The sequence below is a fragment of the Mus pahari genome, chromosome 13 (assembly GCF_900095145.1).
Source record: "Mus pahari chromosome 13, PAHARI_EIJ_v1.1, whole genome shotgun sequence".
NCBI lineage: Eukaryota > Metazoa > Chordata > Mammalia > Rodentia > Muridae > Mus > Mus pahari.
Genome location: NC_034602.1, coordinates 15,655,123 through 15,681,786, shown reverse-complemented (window position 1 = coordinate 15,681,786; position 26,664 = coordinate 15,655,123).

Sequence of the window (26,664 nt, the reverse complement as noted above, 5' to 3'; positions counted from 1 at the left end):
TGTGTGTGTGTGTGTGTGTGTGTGTGTGTGTGTGAGAGAGAGAGAGAGAGAGAGAGAGACAGAGACAGAGACAGAGACAGAGACACAGATAGAGACAGAGATATGGAGAGAGACAGAATGACAGAGAGAGAGAAAGAGAGAACATTGAGGACATTGGCCCCTTCACCATCTAACATGTACTGAATTAGTAAAATAAAGTTCATGTACCTGATAGACCCCTGACTCTAGAGACTGGTTTTGCTTTGGTTATTTGAATTATGGGGCTAAAGAGAGATTTCTGTCTCTCTGTCCCTGAACAAACTCTTATAGGACATTAGAGTCTACTGAAAGTGACTCCTTAAGAGCTTCACCACAAAAATTTCTGGGTAATTGTTAAAAGTACAGGTTCTTCCAGACTGATAAATAAGATATATATGCCTATAAAACTGCCCGAAGAGATTTGTGTGGCACTTAACATTTGAAAATCACTAAACTAGTTTGTGACTATAAGGAATTCATCCTCTAGGGGCAGTGAGATTTCTTAAGGACCTATGTAAAAATGAAAGGAGACAACTGACTCCTTAAAATTGTCCTCTGGCATCTACATTTTCCGTGAGATATATGCACCTCAGCACACATTTACACACAACACACACAACATATTAATAAATAATATTTGAAATACTTTAAAACAACACATGTTCTGATCTTCACTCAAAGCTCAATATACCCAAGCAACAGATTACAATGAAAAAAGGGTAAGGATTTAAATGAGTCTAACTGCTGTTAAGATTAGGAATAACTTATATAGGTATGTTACCAATTTTGAAGAGAAAAAATTGAAGAGAATGTCTGACATAGTCACTGCTTTTCTTTCTTTCTTTCTTTTTTTTTTCCTCAACCAGAAACAAGTACAATTAATCTATTCTCAGATACATTCTGTGTGGATGAATGAGAAATGACTAGGCAACAATGTGCAATAACTATATAGATGCAAAACAAACAGAAGAAAAAACCAGAACTCAACTGTGTTCTGCAGATATTCAGAATGCTGTCATGAGTTTCAATAGACTTCAGTGTATACTGTACTAGGTAGAAAGATAGGTTATTTATGTCAAAACTGCCATAAAAGAAAAGACTTTACAGTTTTAAAATTCATATATGTGCATTCAAAATTAAATTACCACAGAGATTCATGTTCCATTATAAAGATTATATTATGTTCCATTACCATTTAATGAGATTTAATGGCTATACCTTTTTTTTTTCTTTTCTCACTATATAGGTTTCTGAAGTAGAGGTAATCTCTTCTTATGCTTGTGAATTGTTTGAAATTTAACTCTGAACCCAAATCCATGTTCACAGCATGATCTCCATCCACATGAATATTATTAACTGTTTTATGCAGTGATGTAACTCATTTATTAACCTTGATTTATGTCCAAAGAAGATTGAGAAGAGGATCCTTCAGCAAATGTTTTTAGCATGAACATTTCAATAGCTCAATATCCCGTCCTATGTGGACTGATAGAGATGCCCTTGCCCACTAAGATGTAAAGAGTTGTATTTTTCTCCTTCTGTCAGTGACAATAAAAGACAGATGTGGACACAGGCACACAGCTTCTATGCTACTGAAAACTATAATGCATAACAACTATCTTTTCTTTTAGGTATTTCTCTAGTAGATGTCTACTATAAAAGCAAAAGCCCACTCTAAGAAGTCTATGTGAAACTAGGTTAAGTAAGTCAATCCAGATCAATACAGTTGTTTACATTAAACCTGGAAACCTATTAACCTATTGCCCGGAAAAATCTTTGTAACACTTTTGATTCTAATGTTAAATTGTACCACATTGATTTAGGTGTAAATATTTAACATTTGTACTATTTTCAGCATTTTTTTAATGGTTTGAATATGAAATTAAACCTGCAAAAGGACGTGTGTTGAAAAGTGCCCTTTCTATGTATGGGGGCTATTGAGAGTGATTAATAATACTTTGCCCACTAGAGTACTAGCTTTATTAACTGTCTGATGAGCCCATACTGAGTGGGCTGTCAGGATAGAGGCCCATCTGGAGGAAGTTTATCATAACATTAAAGGGTTTATTTTGGACTGTGGCTTCTCTTTTCTGCCCCTAACTTACCACGAAGTACACAGTTATCCTCTGCCATGTCTTTGGTCCATAGCCTCCACCATGGTCTTCTGCCATTCTCTAGGCCCATAGTCTATAAAGCCAACTTAATACAGACTGAAACATCTGAATCTAGGAGGCAAAATTACTCTTCACTCTCTTGAGTGTTTTTTATACTTTATACAGCAATGAAAAGTTGGTCTTAAATTTACAAATGAAGTCATCTTCTTCCATTCTACTGCTTGAATGTCATACTACAATTTGCTTGACAGTACAAGGAGAGATGACTGATAAAGCCCTTGATGGAAATAAAGTTTACGCTTACCATTTACTGACCAAGTGAAGTTTTATGTGCAAGTTTCCTGTGAGCTGGCCATACTCTAATATGTGACAACAGCTATGACTTCACATTGTCATGAAACAATGGAGCTTGAGTCACATTTGTCATTTAATAATCAAAATTTTTTTGATTCTTGTTAAAATAAAGGACACTAAAATGGTGAAAGATATGGGGTAATGTGTGTCATTATCAAATCCTGGGTTTGCATGTGAGCAGCTAGGAAAGAAAGAAAAATACAGGTTTTTGTTTTGTTTTGTTTTGTTTTGTTTTGTTTTGTTTTGTTGTTTTTTATATAATAGGATAGCGAAGGGTGCATAAGATGCAGGAAGACACTGGGGAGCTGCAGAAGCTGTTGTGCAAGACTAAATGAATCCCCATTTGGCTTTTGACCTTTATCTAGAGCCTTAAAGAAAAATGTCCTTACAATACATCACCAGAACACTAACATTCTAGTTCTGAGAGTAACATGTACCAGCAAAATTCATGAAATTGTTGATATTTTAAGATTGGTATTAGTATTTGAAAATGTTATGGGGGCTGTTAACATCAGAGCCTGACTTCGCACAGTCCTAACAGCCTGTGCAATGTTCAGGTTTAGACACAAGGAAGAGGTATTGGTAACTAAACAGTTCTGGCCAAGGTATAGACCACTATCATCTTCTCATATTCAGTCTCTTCTATAGGGTGGTCTGACATGTTGACAAACCTGTGTGGACTCTCTTTCTTGAGGGGATACAAGTTCCTCCTGTAGGCTGACACCAGGTTATAGACTTTTTCTTCTCCCAACAGGAGACTTCTGAAGTAATTCCAATTCCTTGAGGACTGTTATTTAAATGCTCAGACAGCCAAAGGGAGAAGCATATGCAACTCTGTATAACATTTTCATTACTGTTACGATAGTCAGAATCACAGTATGGCAAATAAAATGTTGAGAGAGAGAGAGAGAGACAGAGACAGAGACAGAGACAGAGACAGAGAGAGAGACAGAGAGAAATACAGAACAGGAAGAGACAGAGAGAGATACAGGAGACAGACAAAGACAGAGAGAAACAGAAAGGGACAGACAGACAGAGACAGAAAGACAGAAAGAGAATAGAAAAAAGAAAGGAAAGAACATATTAGGAGAAATTTTCCTGAGTCCAGCCATCTCAGAAACATGTTCTGTCTTGTTGGCAAGGCCAAAACTGTGTTCATGTTCCCACGCCCCAGAATCAGCTCCTACCCTGCTTCTTCAGATGTTTTCATGTTTGTCTGCTGACCACACCCCAGAATCAGCTCCTACCCTGCTTCTTCAGATGTTTTCATGTTTGTCTGCTGACCACACTCCAGAATCAGCTCCGACCCTGCTTCTTCATGTTTTCATGTTTGTCTGCTGACCACGCCCCAGAATCAGCTCTCACCCTGCTTCTTCAGATGCTTTCATGTTTGTCTGCTGGCCACTAAAGGGAAGGTGCCGATTACCTAAATTACATAGATAATAAATGTCGCCTGTCTTGACTTAAATTGACTCCTTGGAACTTGCCTACTATTTTGTTCCTTTTCATTCTAAATTATGGATCAGAGTCCAGGGGTTGGAGACTTGACTCCAAAACTGAATCAAGGACCCTAAAATCAGTTGACCAGATGACCCAGTCACCAATATTAACTTCCTTGCTTAATGCCTTTCATCAAAACATGATTAGTCAATTCAACAGCCCACACTGCACCCCCTTGTTTTATGTTCCCATTCTATAAAAATATTGTACAATTTCCCTTCTGGGATATGATTCAGATCTCAAACTAGCAGCCTTCCTATCTGCGCAGAAAACAAAGCTTTCACTTTTTATCTGGTGTCTGAAATGAGATTCCTAGACTTCCACCCTGAACCCAACATTTGGTGCATTTGACAAGAAATGAACCTGAGCCTCTTGCATGATAGTTGAAAATTCTACCACTGGCACACCATGCATCATGATGGCAGCCAAAATGTTGGGCTTTATTCAGGTCATCTGGTTTCAGGGTCACTGATTCAGCTTTTGAAGTCAGGTCTCCTCTTGAACTCTGGTTCATAATTTAGAATGATAGGGGAACAAAAGGGTGAGCAAGCTCCAAGTAGTCAATTTAAGTCATGACAATCAATAAATTCACCACTTGTGTACCTTAGTTTATATAATGGGCATCTTCCCTGTTTATGTTCTTTACAGGTTGACAGACCAACATGAAACATCTGAAGAAGCAGGAGAGGAATTGATTCTAGGGCCTAGAAGCATGAACTTAGTTTTGTAACTGCCAGCAAGATGAAACTTGTTCCTGAGATGCCTGGAGTCAGGAACCTATCCTTTAACAAATAGAAGAAAAGCCATCCATTCGGAACAGAACGTATCTGAGTCCCCAGTCCGTAAGAAGAGCCTTGTGAAAAGCAGGACAGTAAAGCAAAAAGTCCAAGATAAGAACCATCTGAGCAGTGTTCCCTGGCAGTCCCAGGAGCACATGCATCCCAAAATAGCATTTCCAGGTACACACTTGTCTCAAGATTATCTCTACTTATACCTTTTGCAGAAAGTTACTTTTATGATGATTTCCCCTCAAAAGAGAATATGTGTGAACACCAGGGGAAGCTCAGCACCATCCTACTTTGTTATGCTGTTCCTGCAAACAAAGGACATAGTGAATGACATACAGATGAAGCAGTCATCTCTGAGCTTCCTCTCTTTGCCTAGAAACAGATCCTCTAAAAAGAACACATTATTATCAAAACTCCCTGGAATTATGCGATATCAGCCATAGCCTTTTTCTCTGTCTGTCACCTGTTCCGGTGAGAACCCATTCATCTCTCCCCAAATCTATTTCCATTTGTTCTTCAACCAAATCACATGTATCCTTTCCTGTTCTTCTAATGCAATTATGTATGAATTGTTACATCCTTCAGGACTGCCTGGATTAATCACCTTTCTTTCCTAAGAGATATATACTTAAATCATCAAATGTGCATACCAGTTCCATTCATCTGTTAGATGACACTGTGGTTCATGGACTTACTGGAGGGCTGAGGACAATTTTCCCTCCCTTCCCTACAGTAGAAAAAATAGCTGAAACATCTAGAAAGGGGGAAATTAAGAGAGGTGGTAACACAAGAATTCCAGGAGAACAGCACAAAGAAAATTAGGGGAGGGGTAGAAAACAACAATACACCAGGCATAGAGGACAGGGAATTTATCATCATTGCTATGCAAGAGGAAGAGGAGATGTAGCATCACAACTTCAGTTCTCAAGACATCTTTCTAACTGAATGGGATTGTAGAATGATACAGAAAGGTATGTTCTACAGATAGGAATGGAATGAGTCAAGAAAGAAGACTTGGCACTAAGAAATGAAGCTCTTCACTTATGAAGATGGTCAAGGGAATTCAAATGCAACTGGCTAAGTGTAAGCTACACAGCATAGGAGAAGAATCCCATTAGAAATACTTGTGAAGAAAATATGAAATTAGGGATTTGAACTTATTTTGTCAAATTACATAAAATGCAATAGAAGATTAACAAAGGAGAATGGCATGTAAGAAGATACCTAAGCAAAAATAAAAGTCCACAGGAGCCTTTAATTTTAGAGTAAATGGAAAAAGGTCAATGAAGTCTCATTATGATATGGTAGCAATATTATGTCAGTATAATTCCTGAATGCTATTTTAACCCTAGATTTTAATTGTCTATTGTCTTAGTGGGAGATTTATTGCTCTGAAAAGACACTATGGCCAATGCAACTCTTAAAAGACATAAATTTAGTTGGGGCTGCCTAACGAGATGTTCAAAGATTTAGTCCATTATCATCAAGGAGGGAAGCATGGCAGCATCCTGGCAGGCATGATGCTGGAGGAGTGTGAGTTCTATATCTTGATCCAAAGTTAGTAGTAGGAGACTGTCTACTTCAGCAGACATAAGGAGGGTCTCTTCAGTACCAGGTGGAACCTGAGCATAGGAGGCCTAGAGTCCATCTACAAAGTGACACACTTTTTATAAGGCCATACCTCCTCCAATAAGGACACATTTTCCAATAGTGCCACTTCATATGGTCAAACATTTAAATACATGAGTATATGGGTACCATACCTATTCAAAACACCACAGTTATACTAGGTGAGTAAAGAAAGATATACTGAATATTAAGAAAGAATACTTAATATTCATGTTACAAACAGAAGCCAATTAATAACTTTCAAATTTATGAAATCGATGTTTCCTGTTTATTTATATAAGTCAGCATTCTAAAGGCTACCTAATGAGGTAAGAATGTTTGTGTCTCCAGAGGAAGGCTTCAGGAGGAGCTGAAATTTTTTCCATTTCATTATTTTAGTTTAATACTTAAGATTTTAAGCTATTGTGGTTGAATTGGTTTAATAAAATAGAATTTAATTAAAATCTTCATGATCTAGTTTAAGCCTCTGTGATGGTATCAGACTGACTTCTCTGGGTGTCATTCATCAGTTTCCATTTTGCCCAGGTGTCTTCACCTTTTGCCTCATGTACCTATTGCTAGAAATGTGTTCATGGTGTTACTGCTTCTCAGAGAGCCCTGTTCCATCATACAAGGTCAGTGGAAATATATAGGGTAAAGTAGGCTTGTCAAAGTATGTCCATAATGAATCACTCTCCTGAAGCTGGAAGCAATCCCACTAAAATCAGGGACTAGACAAGGCTGCCCAATTTCTCCCTACCTATTCATTGTAGTACTTGAAGTCATAGCCAGAGCAATTAGACAACAAAGGGAGATCAAGGGGATGCAAATTCGAAAGGAAGAAGTTAAAATATCATTATTTGCAGATGATATGATAGTATGCATAAGTGACCCCAAAAATTCCACCAGAGAACTCCTAAACCAGATAAACAGGTTCAGTGCAGTAGCTGGATATAAAATTAACCCAAACAAATCAATGGCCGTTCTCTACACAAAGGATAAACAGGATGAGAAAGAAATTAGGGAAACAATACCCTTCACAATAGTCACAAATAATATAAAATACCTTGGTATGACTCTAACTAAGGAAGAGAAAGATCTGTATGATAAGATCTTCAAGTTTCTGAAGAAAGAAATCAAAGAAGATCTCAAAAGATGGAAAGATCTTCCATGCTCCTGTATTGGCAGGATCAACATTGTGAAAATGGCTATCTTGCTGAAAACAATCTACAGANTCAATGCAATCCCCATCAAAATTCTAACTCAATTCTTCAACAAGTTAGAAAGGGCAATTTTCAAATTCATCTGGAATAACAAAAAACATAGGATAGCAAAAACTCTTCTCAATGATAAAAGAATCTCTGGGGGGAATCATTATGCCTGACCTAAAAATGTACTACTGAGCAGTTGTGATAAAAACTGCATGGTACTGGTATAGCGACAGACAGGTAGACCAATGGAATAGAACTGAAGACCCAGAAATGAACCCACACACCTATGGTCACTTGATCTTTGGAAAGGGAGCTAAAACCATTAACTGGAAAAAAGACAGCATTTTCGACAAATGGTGCTCGCACAACTGACTGTTATCATGTACAAGAATGAGAATTGATCCATTCTAATCTCATTGTACTAAGGTCAAGTCTAAGTGGATCAAGGAACTCCACATAAAACCAGAGACACTGACACTTATAGAAGAGAAAGTGGGGAAAAACCTCGAAGATATGGGCACAGGGGGAAAATNCCTGAATAGAATTGTAAAGGCTTGTGCTGTAAGATCAAGAATTGACAAATGGGACCTCAAAAATTGCAAAGTTTCTGTAAGGCAAAAGACACTGTCAATGAGACAAAAAGGTCACCAACAGATTGGGAAAAGATCTTTACCAATCCTNAATCAGATAGGGGACGAATATACATTATATATAAAGAACTCAAGAAAACGGACTCCAGAAAACCAAACAACCCCATTAAAAAATGGGACACAGAACTAAACAAAGAATTCTCAACTGAGGAATATTGAATGGCTGAAAAACACCTCAAAAAATGTTCAACATTCTTAATCACCAGGGAAATGCAAATCAAAACAACCTTGAGATTCCAGCTCATACCAGTCAGAATGGCTAAGATCAAATATTCAGGTGATAGCAGATGGTGGCGAGGATGTGTAAAAAGAGGAACACTCCTCCATTGTTGGTGGGACTACAAGCTTGTAAAACCACTCTGGAAATCAGTCTGGCGATTCCTCTGAAAATTGGACGTAGTACTACCTGAGGATCCAGCAATACCTCTCCTGGGCATATATTGAGAAGATGGTCCAACAGGTAATACGAACACATGCTCCACTATGTTCACAGAAGCCTTATTTATAATAGCCAGAAGCTGGAAAGAATCCAGATGTCCCTCAACAAAGGAATGGATACAGAAAATATGGTACATTTACACAATGGAATACTACTCAGCTATTAACCACAAGGAATTTATGAAATTCCTTGGATGGATCTGCAGGGAATCATCCTGAGTGAGGTAACCCAATCACAAAAGAACTCACATAATATGCACTCACTGATAAGTGGATATTAGCCCTGAAACCTGAATACCCAAGATACAATTCGTAAAACCCATGAAACTCAAGAAGAAGCAAGACCAAAATGGGGAGACTTTGCCCCTTCTTAGAATTGGGAACAAAACTCCCATGGAAGGGGTTACATAGACAAAGTTTGGAGCTGAGACGAAAGGATGGATCATCCAAAAACTGCCCCACCCAGGGGTCCATCATATAATCAACCACCAAACACAGACACTATTGCATACACCAGCAAGATTTTGCTGAAAGGACCCTGATATANNTGTCTCTTGTGAGGCTATGCCAGTGCCTGGCAAACACAGAAGTGGATGCTCACAGTCAGCTATTGGTTGGAACACAGGGCCCCCAATGGAGGAGCTAGAGAAAGTACCCAAGGAGCTGAAGGGGTCTATAGGTGGAACAACAATTTGAACTAACCAGCACCCCCAGAGCTCATGTCTCTAGTCGCATATGTAGCAGAAGATGGCCTAGTCAGCCATCATTGGGAAGAGAGCCCCCTTGGTCTTGCAAACTTTATATGCCCCAGTACAGGGGAACACCAGGGCCAAGAAGTGGGAGGGGTGGGTAGGTGAGCAGGGGGCGGGGAGGGTATAGGGGACTTTGGGAAAAGCATTTAAAATGTAAATGAAGTAAATACCTAATAAAAATTGGAAAAAAAAAAAAAAAAAAGAATCTCTCTTCTTTCTCTGAGGACAGGATGCTGCCTAGCAACCATTATTCTATACAGGGAGGAGAAAGCAGGCCACAGATTACCATTCTTATAAATGGGATTCAACTTGACAAAATGAAAGCTCACATCTTTTTAGCTTGGAACCCTGCGATTTTTCTAAAATCTTTCTTAAAGATACATCTTAGGAGAAACAAGTGACTGAAACTGCTTAGAGCCTGTAAATGTTGTTTTTCTCTCTAATTTTCTGCTAATAATTTTCAACTAACATGCAACATCAAGGCCAAACAAAAAGCTGGCAATGGGAAGCACTCCCTGAATGTTAAGGCCAAATGGATCCTATTATGTTTCTATGTTCCTTGCTTCTTGTGTTATCCTTTCTGCTTGGGTAAATGGATTGTGCTCAGTTTGGATTTAGTCATGCTACAGTTTTCCTGTCTGAAAATTTACATCTCTGTGATCGAAATGAAAAACGTGTTTGAGACTGATTGGGGAAGTGGGTGTATGAAAGGTTTTCAGTGCTTTGAGTTTATTTCCCTTTGTGATGATTTGTAAAGAGCTTGGGAAACAGTGTAAATCTTGTAGGAGTGTCAGGATCAAAGCTCCTGTTCTGGTGGATGCAAGATTCAGGCTCAATGATTACACTCCATTAACTCCTTAGAAAGAATAAGCCAGGACTGTTTTTCTACCTTATGAAAACAAGAAACGAACGCTTTTGATTTCTCCCGTCCTGTCTGAACTTTAGACATCCAATAACTAATAAAAAATACATTAAACATTATAAATTAAAGTCTCTGTATCTACAAAGTCAATTGTAGTTTAATCAATTCAACCCACATCCCTCCTCACAACTGGGCTAAGCCAGATCTGCTTATATTTACAGAAAAAAAAAAAAAACTTCGGGGCATACTTGTTCTATGGACACATAATTTCCTAAAGATATCAGGCTTTTTTCCTTCACTAACAGTTCTGTAATAATGCAGTATTATCTTGGTGACACGGATTAGTACATTCAATGAGTCACCACTCTGACATGTCATGGGTCTCTGGGAAAAAATTTCTGATTAAAGCAGAAGTTAAATCCTGAGTGAAATTTTGAAAGCTGAAACCTCTCATCAAGGTATATTGTGAACTTATAGTGGAAACCGTATATAAAATGAAATATAATAACACAAACAACATGAGAACTGTGAATAGCCAGGGTTAATGACAAGACATATTCTCCAAGCCCCAGTTCTTCCTTTTGATTCTTAAGGGCAATTATGAGATCAGGACTTTTGATCTACTAGCTAAGGATTCCCATAGCCAGGAAGCAGCCAGGAGAAGTAAGCATGTGACCTTTTGTCAGGACAAAAATGGATAAGCAACTCAGCTTCCCTGTAACTCGTTGGCTATTCAGCGTTTGGTGGAAGTTGGCACCTGGGAGCAAGGAAAATGAGCACCAGCTGGAACATTTAAGACTTGTCCCAGCTTTTCATTTCCAATAAAGGATACAATTACTTTCCCCTTGGCAGAAACGGCATCTCTAAGCTAGTCATTACAGAAGGTTTTGCCTCCTGAGACTCCTCCTCGCTATTGTACAGCAAGCAGCGGGTTCCTTATTAAACTGTGACCCTCAGTTTGAGAGAGTGAACACACCCCCAGCAGCCATTCCTTTTCCCAACATTCTCCTCGCCTCAGCGGGGATCCCCAGTAATAAATCAGTCTATGCACTGGACTGCCGAGGTGAAGAATAAACCACAATAACTCTTCTATAATATAAGGCGCTCTGGATTCATAGGAGATTTTTAATCACAGTGGAAAGGCAAGGGTGTTAATTAGGTCTATAAATTAAGTTAAAGGAGGATAATTATATTCTATGTTGTAATAAAGACTGGGGTGGCCAATATCATTAAGGTACATTAAACACTTTTTAGATTATGGAAATAAATTGCATAAAAATATTACTATAAACAAGGGGCTCATTTGTTGTTGTTCATATTAATTATGGCATGGAGGCTACAATTGCTACCAGGGGGTACTCTAAGCCAATGCCTTGCAGTTTGGATATGACTGAGAGCTAACAGGTAGTATTGTATCATAGATTCATGAGCTGCTTCTGCCAGAATCTTGGACCATAGTCCATGACATTATGGTGAATTCTTTTTTGCTTTGCTAATATCTCTCTCTCTCTCTCTCTCTCTCTATATATATATATATATATATATATATATATATATATATATATATATAAAATATAAATATATATATATATATTATTTATCTCTCTATATATATAGAGAGAGATAAATAATAATATATTTATATTATATTATAATATATAGATAGATAGATAGATAGATATCGTATATCATATATGAAGCCCTTAAATGCACTGTATTAAACTGATATTACTTGGATAGCATTTCTTCATGCTTTCACCAAAATATCACAGGAAGGGACAAGCCCTCATCTCCTTGTGTGTCTTGTTATTACAGTGGTTTGTCCTGCACTGATTTCTATCTCATTATAACACAAGAAAGTAGAAAGGAGAATATTTCCTTTTAGGAATTCTCATAGGAGGTAATGTACCACCACAACCACATCAAGATTTAATGCTTATAAAGTACCTATTTTCTTCAGTGGTATAACCGCTTGCTGAGAGGACAAAGCTTGAAGTTCATTCTTCATCCAGGATCCTATACAAGTCTTTTAAACTACAGTGGATCACACACATGAGCATAGTATAAGAGCAATGCTCAGTGTGAGAAGACAAAGGAAAGTAATGAGGACGAACATGATGACAATATTGTATATATAAAACACTTTACAAAAATTCCACAATGAAAACCAGTATTATTTATAATTAATATGTGCCTATTAAAACAGTCTCTAAAATTTTAAGAAAAATAGACAAAAAAATGAAGATTTAACCAATAACAGTTAGTCAACCCTTAGATAATATAAATATTGTGTCTTATCCTGGAGATGGTCCCTACTTCCCTACCACAGACAACTGCAGACTTCCATTCATTCTCATGGTCATCTGGCCATCCCTCCTGATCCATTTTAAGGACTGCTGTAATATTAGCCATCCTTACCCAACAATGTCTTATTTCATAAAAACTCAACACGTTATAATATATTCATAGGCAAACACAAATGCACAAGTTTGCGTAGTTCAGATGCTAAAACCATAAAATTCCAAAGATAAAAGAAACATAGAATACACACATGCCAAAAACAAACAAACTAACAAACAAAATAAACCCCAGTATAATATAAAATGAAAATTCCCTCATAAAATCAGAGTTATAGACCCAAATCAAAAGCAAACAGTCATATAATCACGGGGAAAGCCACACTTCTAATACACAGGGAAAGGGAATTTACTGCTTTCAGAGTAACTCCGTTTGTTCAGTAGACTTCTGTCTTAGTAACTCTCTTAGCACTATTTCTTACTTCATGGTGAAACTGAGTGGAAGGTGAGCAGTTTCCATCTAACTCCTTCCACAGAATAGCGATGGTCCTTGGAATTTGTCACATAAACGGCATTTGTCAGATTCTCCTTTCTCTGTTATCTTGTGATTCAGCCAATACTGTTTCCAAGTTGGCTATAGATGTGACATAGCCAACATTTTAAGAGAAAGTAGGGAATATGTATAATAAGTATTTAGGAATGAATAGTGTAAATTTGACTTAACCTTTCCTACACATTTTAACTGGAGATAACTATAACTACAGAAGAATTATTGTTTTCCACTCATTCTTAATTCTTTCTAGATTTGTTAAGTATAAAATTTGTCACTGATATTCATAAGCTAATTTTAACTTGTCTGTATTGCAATACCCTATCTTGAATGCTTATGAGTCTGTCTTACTTTAAGTCTTATTTTGCTCTTATTTTGATGATTTGTAATTCAAACATTGTGTTTTCTGTCTGAATTGACTTGAATACTTCAAAAAAACCAATGTGGGTCTCACTGCACACATTTATGCCTAGTGACATACGAGCATCTGCTTAATTTCCATTTTAAAAAGCCAACTAGCTTTTTAATTCCCAAGGGCCTAGATTTATCACTTCAGGAATCCTGGCAATCTTTCTTACTAGTGGAGTTATATGCTGGACTCAAGTCAGAGATTCCCCCAACAATTCATTTTCACTATAAAAACAAATGAAGCTCCAGACAGCACCCAGCTCTTCTTGCACGGGATTCAAAATGAACACATCATGCTCTGGTCTCTTATTGCCTCTTATAGGAATTTTATTTGTTACTAGCCTGAGGCATCACACTCACTGGTGTTTTTATTGCTAACTTCAATCAACAACCTGTTTCAATGCATGCTATGTGGATCTCAAATAGCACCCCAGCTTCTGTGCTTTGCATATAACCTCTCCAGACTGAGATACTGGAGCCACTCCAGGCAAGACTCTTTTGACAATGCCTCCAACCAGGAGCCATTAGAGGTAGTGTAGGATTATATGAATCTCTTGTGTTCTCCAAGTTTTCTTGGGAAGTTTCAAACATTTTCCTGAGCTAACAAAGATTCCATAGAAACAATGCAATAATTACACATGAAACTGGGCTGAGCATACTTTTCTCCTCACTTTTAGGCAGAAAAAGTTGAAATTTAGAGTGGTTTTTCCACTCTCAACCTGTCTAAATCCACATGTGTCTTTTATATTCTGCAGCCCTGCCCATCGCCAGTTCATGAGGGGAATCTTGAAGTACCTAGTGCATGTTTCAAAGACATTTTACACAACAACAACACACTTCATTTTTATTGGCTCAAACCCAATGATTGCATTTGCAATTTAATTAAGACAGGTCTATTTTTAGAGTTTGTTTTGAAGGACTGGTAGAGGCAGGTTGTTCCACTTATTACCCAGGAGGAACACACACACACACACACACACACACACACACACACACACGTGCGCGCGCAAACACACACACACACACCAAATCAAAGCTGGAAAATTATCAAGAGAAAGCAGAGCAGCAGATTATCGTTGAATTAAGTCCAGCCTCTGATTTTACACTGAATGCACATATCTGGAAGAAGTTTCAGGGCATTTTTGTTGGTTGGTTGGTTTTCTCATTTTAAGTATAACTTTTCCTGAGAATAATTTATACAAGCCAAAGAAAAGTTTAGAGAGGTGGCTTGGTAGTTACTATCAGTTGCTCTTCTCACAGAGGACCTGGATTCAGTTTCTAGTACCTATGTGGCAGTTTACAACCTCCTATTACCCCAGTTCTGTAGAATTCAATGCCCTCTTCTACCTTCCAGAAGCATTGAGTGTATGTGGCCCGTTTACATATATGCAAGCAAAACACTCATACACATAAAATAAAGATACATATGTATGTAAGAACAATGATTAAAGAAGTGACAATGAACTTAAAAGGGGATGAAGTAGCCACTGGGAGAGTTAGAAAAGAGAGATGGGGGTGATTTAAATATATTACTTGTGTATGAAATTTATAAATATTAATAAATAGTGGAAAGTTTGGTAGAAAGGATGAGCTGAGCATGAAATACAGCATGGGGCATAGTTTTGCTGCTTCCACGAACTTTCATTTTTTTCTCTTTTGATCTAATTAAAACACTCTCCTATGATCCGCATGGTGTTCCTTTCCAATGAGAATCTTTTCATTGTATCTACTACTCTATAAATCACAAGCCTTTTCCTTTTAACAAAGGCAATTTAACAAATTACAGAAAAGATTTGCTGAGATATTTTTTGGCAGTCTTGAAATTAAAACAATTAGGCAGCACCCACTTCTGATTAATGGTGAGTATAGATATTTGGGCTGGCCTAAGAGAAAACCAATGAAGTGTCTAGTAGAGGTGATAATGAATCTCTTCCCCTGGATTCATCTCTGCCCTTCCATAGATGCTCAGCCTCTGCTTTAATGGCATGCTGTCATTTGAAATTAACTGCTATGTGTATGGGGTTGCCATATACTACGAGCCTCTTCTAGCCTCTGGTAAAATTCATGGGTCAATTTCACTCTTATTTCTACTGTGCTACGCTAGCAATGCAAAGCTCAGTGAGACACTTTTTCTGAAGAGCTAGGAGTATCACAATTATCACTTTTATCATAGGAGGCAAAGGAACTGCTGCTACCAGGACATAGTTTTTTACAGTAGAGCTAGAGATGGCTCCATGGCCGGCAGTGCCTACAATATACCTCTACTCAAGCAGAGTTCATTTCGTTTTACTATCCTATTATGACATACACTGAGTAGGAAATTTAAAGACAATTTCAAAGCAACTTGTTACTATTGTATAGAGTATGTATCCAAACAGGTAGTCAACACAACACCAAACAACATCAAAAATTACAAATGATACCAAAAATTTTTTTAAATTCAATAGCTTTTACAAACAGAAATATGTTAGTAGGAAATGGATCTGACTGAAATCATTAAGAAGTCAACAGTCCTACAAATGTATGACACCTATGAATTACAGTGACTAGGATGGTATGATAACTTTAAGGATGCCAAGGAGGCATACATATATGGACAATAGACAAAAAGGTCTCTAATTTTATTAAATCCTGGTAACCAGGAGGGAAATAACACCTGGTACTTGAAATATAACCAAATGCCCAGAGGTAATAAAATCATGAATTTTAGGGAAAAACCCAAGGTGATACTTTAGTATACCTGCATCTACTGAAAACATATTCTTCTTTATAGCCATAGAGAAATGCGGTTCAAACTCCCCAACAAGAAAATGTCTCTTTACAACAGACAAAGTTCATTATAAAATAATCACAAACAATAAAATTGCAGCTCTATGGTATCAGTCTTAAGAGATGCATTGACAATATAGCTTCAATATCTAAGGCTCAAAATCACCGCAGAAACAGGGGTAAAAAGACTGTAAGAGAGCCAAAGATCAGGGAGTTTGCTATGAGGTTGTGTCTCCTAGAATGGTGGCAACCTACACTCATAAATTCCCCAAATATGACTGCCTACCCATGAGATGACCAAGGACAACAACAATCATTATGCTATTGTGGACAGGGAAAACCCGACAGGCAACTAAGAAATGGTTAGGAGAGTAATCTTCCTTATCGAAGAGTATGCTAATTGGTTATGTAATAACAAATTATCAGTCCTGAAAATATACATACAAGTAACATTGTACAGACTGAGTGGGTTGTATTTACTATTTACTTATTAAGGATATATAATTACTTATATATCCTATCCTATATATAAATATATAGGATAGGATGTATAAGACATGTGCATTATGTACTTGGAAATACATATTTAGGAATATATCAATCAATTGATAGAGAGATAGATAGTAGATAAAACAAAATTAATGAATAAAAGAGGCCATGAATATGAAAGAGAATAAGAAGTGGAAAGTGGTTTTGAGAAAGACAGAAGATAGAAAATTATATAATTATACTATGATATAAAAAAATTTTAAACAGTAATTACAAATGAAAATACAAAAATTACAAAAACTGATTAATTTAAATATTAATGTGTTGAAATTGGCTAGAAGTGAAGAAGTAATGCTAAATTTTCAAAATCTAGTATCAGTTACCTTAATAGTAATCCTCTTTTTTGTTGTGGTTTTGTTTTCTTATAATTTTTGAGACAGGGGTTTTTGGAGAAAAATCCTGTCCTTGAGCTTGCTTTGTAGACCAAGCTGGCCTTGTACTCAAAGAGATGTGCTTGCCTGTACTACCTGAGTGCTTGGATTAAAGGCATGTGCCAATGTTGATCATATTTATCCATAAATGATTTTTATTTGCTAAATTTACTTTGATGAGAAATCAGTTTCTTTTTTTTTCTTTTTTATATTATTATTATTTTCTTTATTTACATTTCAAATGCTATCCCGAAAGTTCCCTATACGACCCCCCCCACACCCCTGCTCTCCTACCCACCCACTCCCACTACTTGGCCCTGGCCTTCCCCTGTGCTGAGTCATATAAAGTTTACAAGACCAAGGAAGGGGCCTCTCTTCCCAATCATGGCTGATTAGGCCATCTTCTGCTACATATGCAGCTAGAGACTTGAGCTCAGGGGGTACTGGTTAGTTCATATTGTTGTTGCACCTACAGGGTTGCAGCCCCCTACAACTCCTTGGGTACTTTCTCTAGCTCCTCCATTGGGGGCCCTGTGTTCCATCCAATAGCTGACTGTNAGCATCCACTTCTGTGTTTGCCAGGCACTGGCATAGCCTCACAAGAGGCTGCTATATCAGGGTCCCTTCAGAAGAATCTTGGTGGCATGTACATTAGTATCTGGGTTTGGTGGCTGATGATGGGATGGATTCCCAGATGGGGTAGTCTCTGGATAGTCCATCCTTTCATCTTAGCTCTAAACTTTGTCTCTGTACCTATATCCTTTCATGGGTATTTTGTTCCTTATTCTAAGGAGGAATGAAGTATCCACATGATGGTCATCCTTCTTGGTTTTCTTGTGTTTTGCAAAATGTATCTTGGGTATTCTAAGTTTCTGGGCTAATATCCGCTTATGGATGAGTGTATATCTAGTGACTTCTTTTGTGATTGGGTTACCTCACTAAGGATGATATCCTCCAGATACATCCATTTGCCCAAGAATTTCATAAATTCATTTTTAATAGCTGAGTAGTACTCCATTGTGTAAATGTACCACAGTTTCTGTATCCATTCCTCTATTGAGGGACACCTGGGTTCTTTCCAGCTTCTGGCTATTATAAATAAGGCTGCTATGAACATAGTGGAGCATGTGTCCTTATTACCAGTTGGAACATCTTCTGGGTATATGCCCAGAAGAGGTATTGCTGGGTCCTCCAGTAGTACTATGTCCAATTTTCTGAGGAAGCGCCAGACTGATTTCCAGAGTGGTTGTACAAGCTTGCAATCCCACCAGCAATGGAGGAGAAATCAGTTTCTTATTAAATTGAAATATGTTTAGCCAGCCAGCCATCAGGAACACTGAGCAAGCATTATAGTCACAGTGGATATCAGGAATTCCTAGCAAGAAATCCCTAAACCCCAATGTTTTCGTTTCACACATACCTCGTGGGACATATACACAAACACAAATAACTAAATTTTATTAAATACAGTTCAAGAATCATTATATTCCTAGTATTGCTTGAGGAGAGTGTTACCATCCAAGCAGAGAGCATCAATCTAAGCAGAAAGGAGTCATTGACTCATTATATTAGATGTTAACCATTTCATATGTTTATTCTTCATTCAAGATGTAGCTCATTCTAACAACCTGTGGTCCACTGTCTGTGTTTGCCAACACCAGCAAAATAGTGTCTTTGTATTGTCAAGATAATTTTACTTTTTAAAAATATAACACCATGTAAATTAACTGACACTTATTTATAGAAACAATAAAATTACTGTTTCAATAAGCAATGTTTAAGTTTCACTAATGGGAGGGTTAAGGGAAGATAAAGGTATTTGTCCCCAAGCCTGCTCACCTAAGTTAATCCCCAGAACTCAAATGGAGATAACTCATATCTACAAGTTGTCCTCTGACCTATACACATAGACAGACAGACAGACAGACACACACACACACAAATATTAAATAAAATATTTAAAATTACCTATTAATTTGTTATCATATACCAAGTGACCAGCCCTGATAAAATATATGTACAAATAGCACTATAAGAAAATATTTGTATGTTTATGACACATATACATATGAATAATTAGAAATAGGTTTCATAAATTTGAAAATATCTGCAAGGTAGAATAGGGGCAGGTGGAGTTGAGAAAAGAAGGGAGGATGTTGAGGAAGAAGGTATAGAGGGAGAGAGCACCTGGAGGGACAAGTGGGATAAGGGGATATTTAAAGGGTAATATTAAAACCTAGTGTAGTGAAAACTTCTTGGGATGTAGTGAGAACTTTCAGTAATGGAGCCTGAATTGGACATTTTCTATAGCTAGTCAAGGTTTCTAATGCTGGCACTGGGGCACAAACCTAGCCAAACGACCCTCAATCCATTCCTGTTCTGCCTGCAGGTTGTGCTAGGGCAATAGTGGATTAGATATTATCACAGTGGGCATCAAATGCTGATCTAATTTGTGGCCCATGCCAGACACTGACTCAGAAGTGGAATGGCTCAGAGACCTAGTGTAGAACCAAGCATGACAAAAAAACAAACAAACAAAAAAAGTCAATGAAAAACAAACATCAATGAAATGATACCTTCTGATCTTCTACTATACTCATAACCCAATCATCATCAGAGAGGCTTCAACCAGCAAATGATGAGAGCAGATGTAGAGAACTATAACCAAACATTAAGCAGAGCTTGAAGAACCCTGTGGAAATGGGGTAGGAAACATTGTAGGAGCCAGAGTGGCTAAGAGTAACTGGAGAGCACAGCCCACAAAATCAACTAAGCAGGGCTCATAGGGGCTCACAGAAACTGAAGCAGCATTCATCAGTCTGCATGAGTCTGTGAGGTCCTCTCCATTCATGCTCTGGTCATTTATCTTGGGGCATTTGTGGGATTCCTAACAGTGGGGGTAGGGATATCTCTGACCTTTATTGCCTTATTTTTGTGACCGTTTTCCTCCTACCGGGTTACCTCATCCAGCCTTGGTAAGAGGGTGTGTGTCTCATCTTCTTACAACTTGTTATGCCACATTCAATTGATATCCTTGGAAGGTCTGATGTTTTCTGTAGAGAAATGGAGGAGCAGTAGATGGGTGAGAGAGAAGGTGGGAGAGAAGCTGAGAGAAGTGGAGGGAGGGGAGGCTGAGATCAGGATGTATTGTATATGAGAAGAATAAATAAAATGAAAACAGAAAAAGATTTCAGAAAACCTAGGGGGAATAGGTGAGGGGTTGGAGGGGGGAAAAGGGAAGAAGAATAAATTTGTAATTGTATCTTAATTTCAAGTCATAGAGCCAGGCGTGGTGGCGCACACCTTTAATCCCAGCACTCAGGAGGCAGAGGCAGGCAGATTTCTGAGTTTGAGGACGCCTGGTCTACAGAGTGAGTTCCAGGACAGCCAGGGCTACACAGAGAAACCCTGTCTCAAAAAACAAAACAAAACAAAACAAAACAAAACAAAAACAAAAACAAAAAAAACAAAAACAAAAAACAAAAACAAAAGCAAAACAAAAAACATAGAAATATCCAGATTAAAATTTTGAGCCAGGTTTTCACTATGTAAATCTGGCCTGGAAATCTTTATGTAGACCATTGACAGTATGTTAGGATTAAACGTATTTGCTATCATTCCTGGTCATAAAATATATATTTTTAAAAGAGTATACTCATGTTTAATTAATGTCTTGAGTCATACTTAGCTGCTGCTGCAATTGAATGTCAAAGGCTTGGTAGATTTTACAGAAATATATTTATGTTTTACTGTTCTGGCAGTTAGAAGGCCCATGAGCAAAGCTCTGGTACGCATTCAGGGATTTCATGCTGCTGCAATGGTGACAACAAAGAACATATGAGAGGCAATGCTTAGGACAAAACCACTCAGATCACAACTAGCCCAGTTCCTCAGTACAGCGTAACTTCTTTCTTTCTTTTTTTTTTTTTTAAAAATGTTATTTATTTATTTACACTACATAGTTCATTCCCCCACCCCGTGTTCACACTCCATCTGTTCCACATCCCACACCTCCTTCCCAGACCCCTGTATCCACATGGATGTTCCAACCCCACACCCCACCTGACCTCTAAATTCCCCGAGGAGAAGGGTGATCCTGTAGGAGAATCAACAGTCTCATTTAATTTGAACCCCCGAGATATCTCAAACACTGGATTACCAAACAGGCAGTACACACCAGCTGATATGAGACCCCCAACACGCATAGAGGACTGACTGCAAGGTCTGAGTTCATTCAGAGATAATGTACCTAACCCTTTCCTCTGCTTCTTTCAGCCTTCCCTTATTAAACCACAGGGGTCAGCTATTTCTGTCCATCGGTTGGGTGCAAGCACCTGCATCAGACTCTTTCAGCTGTTTGTTGGGTCTTCCAAAGTGCAATCATGCTAGGTCTCTTTTTGTTTGAGCTCCGTAGCCTCAGTTATACTGTCAGGCCTTGGATCCCACTTTGGGCCTGTTGCTGGACCTTCTTTTCCTTAGGATTATCGCCATTTCCATCCCTGTGATTCTTTCAGACAGGAATAATTATGGGTCAGAGTTGTGTCTGTGGAATGGCAACCCCATCCCTCATTGATGTCCTGTCTTCATGCTGGAGGTAGGCTCTATAAGTTCCTTCTCGCTACTGTCAGGCATTTCATCTAAGGTTCCTCCCTTTGTATCCTGAGAGTCTCTCACCTCTCAGGTCTCTGGTGCATTCCAGAGGTGACCCCCCAGCCTCCTATCTCCTGAGGCTGCCTGTTTCCATTCTTTCTGTTGGCCCTCAGGGCTTCAGTCCTTTTCCCTCACCCAATACAAGATCAGGTTCCCCTCCCTTCCACACTCCCTTCCCCCCAAGTCCCTTCCCCCATCCCATTTGTGACTGCTTTCTTCTCCCTCCCAAATGGGACTGAGTCCTCCTCAGTTGGGCACTTCAGCTTGTTCACCTTTTTTAGTTCTGCGGTGTGGACTGGATCTTGGGTATTCTGTATTTTTTTTTTTTTTTTTTTTTTTTTGCTATCATATACTTATTAGCAAGTACATACCATGCATGTCCTTTTGGGTCTTAGTTACCTCACTCAGGATTATATTTTCTAGTTCCTTCCATTTGCCTGCTAAATTCAGGATGTTCTCCTTCTTAATACCTGAACAGTATCCCATTATATAAATCAATCACGTTTTCTGTATCCATTCTTCTGTTGTGGGACACCTGAGTTGTTTCCAGCTTCTGGCTATTACAAACAAGGCTGCTATGAACATAGTGAAACACATGGCATGTTGAGGTATCTTTTGGGTAAATTACTAAGAGTGGTATAGCTGGATTTTTCAGGTAGATCTATTTCCAATTTTCTGAGGAACCTCTAGATTGATTTCCAGAGTAGTTGTACCACTTTACAAGCCCACCAGCAATGGAGGAGTGTTTCTCTTTCTCCACATCCTCTCCAATATGTGTTGTCACCTGTGGTTTTGATCTTAGCCACTCTGACTAGTGGAGGATAGAATCTCAGGGTCATTTTGATTTACATTTCTCTGGACACTAAGGACTTTGAACATTTCTTTAGGTGCTTCTCAGCCATTCGAGAGTCCTTAGTTGTGAAATCTCGGTTTAGTTCTATAATCTATCTTTTGATTAGGTTGCTTTTGTGTGTGTGTGATTAGCTTCTTGAATTCTTTATATATTTTGGATATTAGACCTAACTTATTTCTGATGGCAGTCTCAGACAACTTTAACAGTCTAGCCCTCAGTACTACTACTACACCAATCCATATCAAGAGGAGCTTCTGTTAATTCCTAACGATGCATTTTTAAAAATGCAATCTGAGTTGAATGTCTTTTTCAATTCCTCAGGGATCAGGCATTTGCTCTCCACCCCAATTAAAAGCATCTTATCTGATTTCAAAGTGGGCAGTTATAAATGAAGCATATGTTAGCAGGTTCCCATGTGAGTAAAAGGTACTTTAAAAGGCTGGTTACGTACAAGAGAGATTTAATATTGGACCTTCTGTTGTGTACTTTTCTTCATGTAAATTAACTAGTGCCTTATTGAGAATCTAAGTGTTTCTGGGATTTGCCCATGTACTAATGTCTGTTACTGGATATTAGCTATTCTAAAAAAGTGTTTAATGTCATCTAATAGTTGTACAGATTACCCTCAAAAAACAATGTTCAAATATTCACCTTTCACAGCACTGGCCACTCATGTAGTTTATGAGGCCTTTTACCCACTTGCAATTGTGTCCCTCATCTTTCCTGGTCATAGGGACTGAACACAGCACTTTGGGAATGATAAACACTTTTTCACTGAGATACATTTTCTGCTACCTGACTATTTAAGTGATGGATTTATTGACCTACTTAACAGTATTGGAATATTAAATCTTTGTGTACATTGGATATAAATCTTTTGTCGGAATTATACTTTGTAAATGTTGGACAAGCAGAAAAACCAAACAATATTTGTGATGATAACACCAAAATACTACCAATTAAATTCATGTTGCATTACATGTAGAGGTCAAGATGTGAAGAATTGATGTGCTTTAGTTACTAGTCTGTTTCTATGACAAATACTCAAGGGAGTTCACTTAAAAGGACCACACACTTATTTTGTGTCACAATTTTAGGAGCCACCATCCAGGCTCACCTTATTCCTTTGCTTTGGCACTTTGGTGAGGTAGGATTCAGGTAGCATAGAAATGGTCTGTGGCTCATCATGCCCTTCCAGGCTGTGTCCCCACTGACCCATCTCTTCGCACTTAGCTCCACACCCACCATCTCCTAGAAGCACAGTTATGGTATGAAGGCTCAGTATCCAAAACTTGAGCAATAGACATGCATGGCATTTACTCACTGATACATGGATATTCACCTTAAACCATGGAATACCCATGATACACACCCCACGAACTCAAAGAAGTTAAACAAGGATGGCACAAGCAAGGATGCTTGATTCTCACTTAGAAATGGGAATAAAAAAGTTGAAGGAGACAGAGGGAGAGAGGAAATTAGATGGGAGAGGGATGGGAAAGAAAACGGGGGATCAGGATTAGGTGTGGGGAAAGACAGGAGGGAGGGCAAGAGGGCCAGAAATATTAATGGAAATCTCTAGCTGCCAGGGGCTCAAGGGTGGGGGGATCTCTAGGAAGTCCCAGAGGCCTGTGATGGCAGAGTTTACCAGGAGTCAATGCAGGTGACCTCGCTAAGGTGACCAACAGTGGTGACATGAAAACTGAAGAGGCCATCTCTTATTGGGAGGAGGAGGTATGAGATGAGGAATATTCTGAGGGTGGACCAGGAGGGGAATATTTACTGTACTGTAAAATAAATAAATAAATAAATAAATAAATTTAAAAAGCTGAAAATTTAAATCTCTAGACATGGATACATTTCCACTTACATAGATCCTCTTGCAACTATCCTTATATTGGTTTGAAGCTTAACACGTACGGCCTGTATAACCTTATAAATCAATGTAGTTATTTGCATTAGTAGATTAAGTAAGGAAAAGCATTTTCTCATATAAATCTACTGAGAATGATCATTTGGTGAAATTCTAAGCATACTCAGAATTCTCAAAAATAATTTTAAAAAATTAAACAAAAATTCTCAAAAAAATATAAGATGTAAAAATCTTTGTAAAACAATGGAAGTGTATGCAAACCCCATGGCTAATATCAAAACTCTGGTGAGAACCTGGCTGTGCCAGAGTCTGAGAACAGGGAGTCAGTGGTCTTACCTCTCATCCCTACTACTTATGAGGCTCTGAAATAACACATACAAGTGAAAATTGTAAAAATAGAAATGGATAGATTTTATTTTACTCATAAGTAAAATCATTATTTAGGTTGAAACCCCACAAATGAAATATTCCCCAGAGCCAATAATCATTACCAGCAAAGTTGCAATAGCTATCTATATCTGAGCTCCCAACCAAAACAAACAACGAAAACACCACGTAATTAAAAGCAATATGTCAATCAGAAAAAAAAAATGTGAGGAACAAACATTTTCAAATCACCACATTCCACTCCCTGACCCCCATAGGCGTGTGACTATGTAACATAATGCAAAGTGCATTTAATCCATTATAAAAGTTCCCATAATAAAAGTCCAATGTTCAAAGTCTCATTTTAGATTCATGCAATCACGTAACTCCAATCCCCTATAGGATCAAAATCAAAAGGCAGATTGCTTACTTTCAACATCACAGGACATATCTTACCATTCCAAAATGTCATAGTAAGAAAATACTGGACCAAAGCAATATCAAAGCCATCTGGGCAAGCTCCAAACTATGTGTCTTCAAGACCGATGTCCAATGCTCTGTTGGTTGCAACATGATTCTTTCTCTTGGGCTGTTTCTAGTCCCTGTTAGTAGCTTTTCTAGGCAGGTTTCTCACAGATCTATTATCTCTAACATCTTGTGATCTCCAAGGCAAGTTCAATTTCACAGCTTCTTGTTCCAATATCTTGGATCCACATATCCAAATTTGTTCCAATATCTAGGTTCCTCCAAAGGGTTCACTTCTCTAGCTCTACCCTCTGTAGCACTCTAGGTTCCAGATGACTTTACTCCCTGGCTGCTGATGTTCTTGGTAGTCATCCCATGATTCTGTCATTTTCAATACTCTTGGATCTTCCATTGCAGGTAGGGTCCACTCTCACCTATAAACTCTGTATTAGTCAGGGTTCTCTAGAGTCACATAAATTATGACGTGTCTCTCTATATTAAGGGAATTTTTTATCTTACAGTCTGAAATCCAACTAAGCCAATAATGGACTGCTGTGAATGGGAAATCCAAGAATCAAGCAGTGTCTGACGCTGGTTGCTTCAGAAGTTCTTCTGTAGAAGCTGGAATCCTGAAGAAGTCGCTTCTAACGGATTTTCTGTAAGTGCATGCAGATGAAGAAGAGTGAATCTTCCTTCTTCCAATGTCTTTATACAGGCTTCCGGCCGAAGATGTGTCTCAGATTAAAGGTGTGCACCACCATGCCTGGACTTAGAACTTGCTTTGTCCCAGGCTGGCCTGGAACTCAGAGAAGTGTTTGCCTCAGTCTCCTTAAATGCTATTGTGCCTGAGCCTAAGCTTTTCATGGCCACTATGTCTCAAGCACTCATGACAAGATCTGGATCCAAAGTCTGAGGCTTCCAGCCTCAAGAACTGGATCAGAGGTGTGTCCTCCATTTTTGGATTGCTATTCGTTCTAGATATAGTGAAGTTGACAAGTGAAAATAGCCATCACAATCCATCCCTTGTCAATTTGACACACCATCATTTCTCCTTATATCCAAATGTAAACAATAAGATTGCCATGGTAATACCTAACATGATATAACTCTACTGTGGAACTACCCCGTTAAACTACAAATGCTTAAACAACAATCTTAGCTGGGTGGGATATCGCCCCAAGGTCACTACTACCTTAATTCTGTTTAATTTTCTAAACA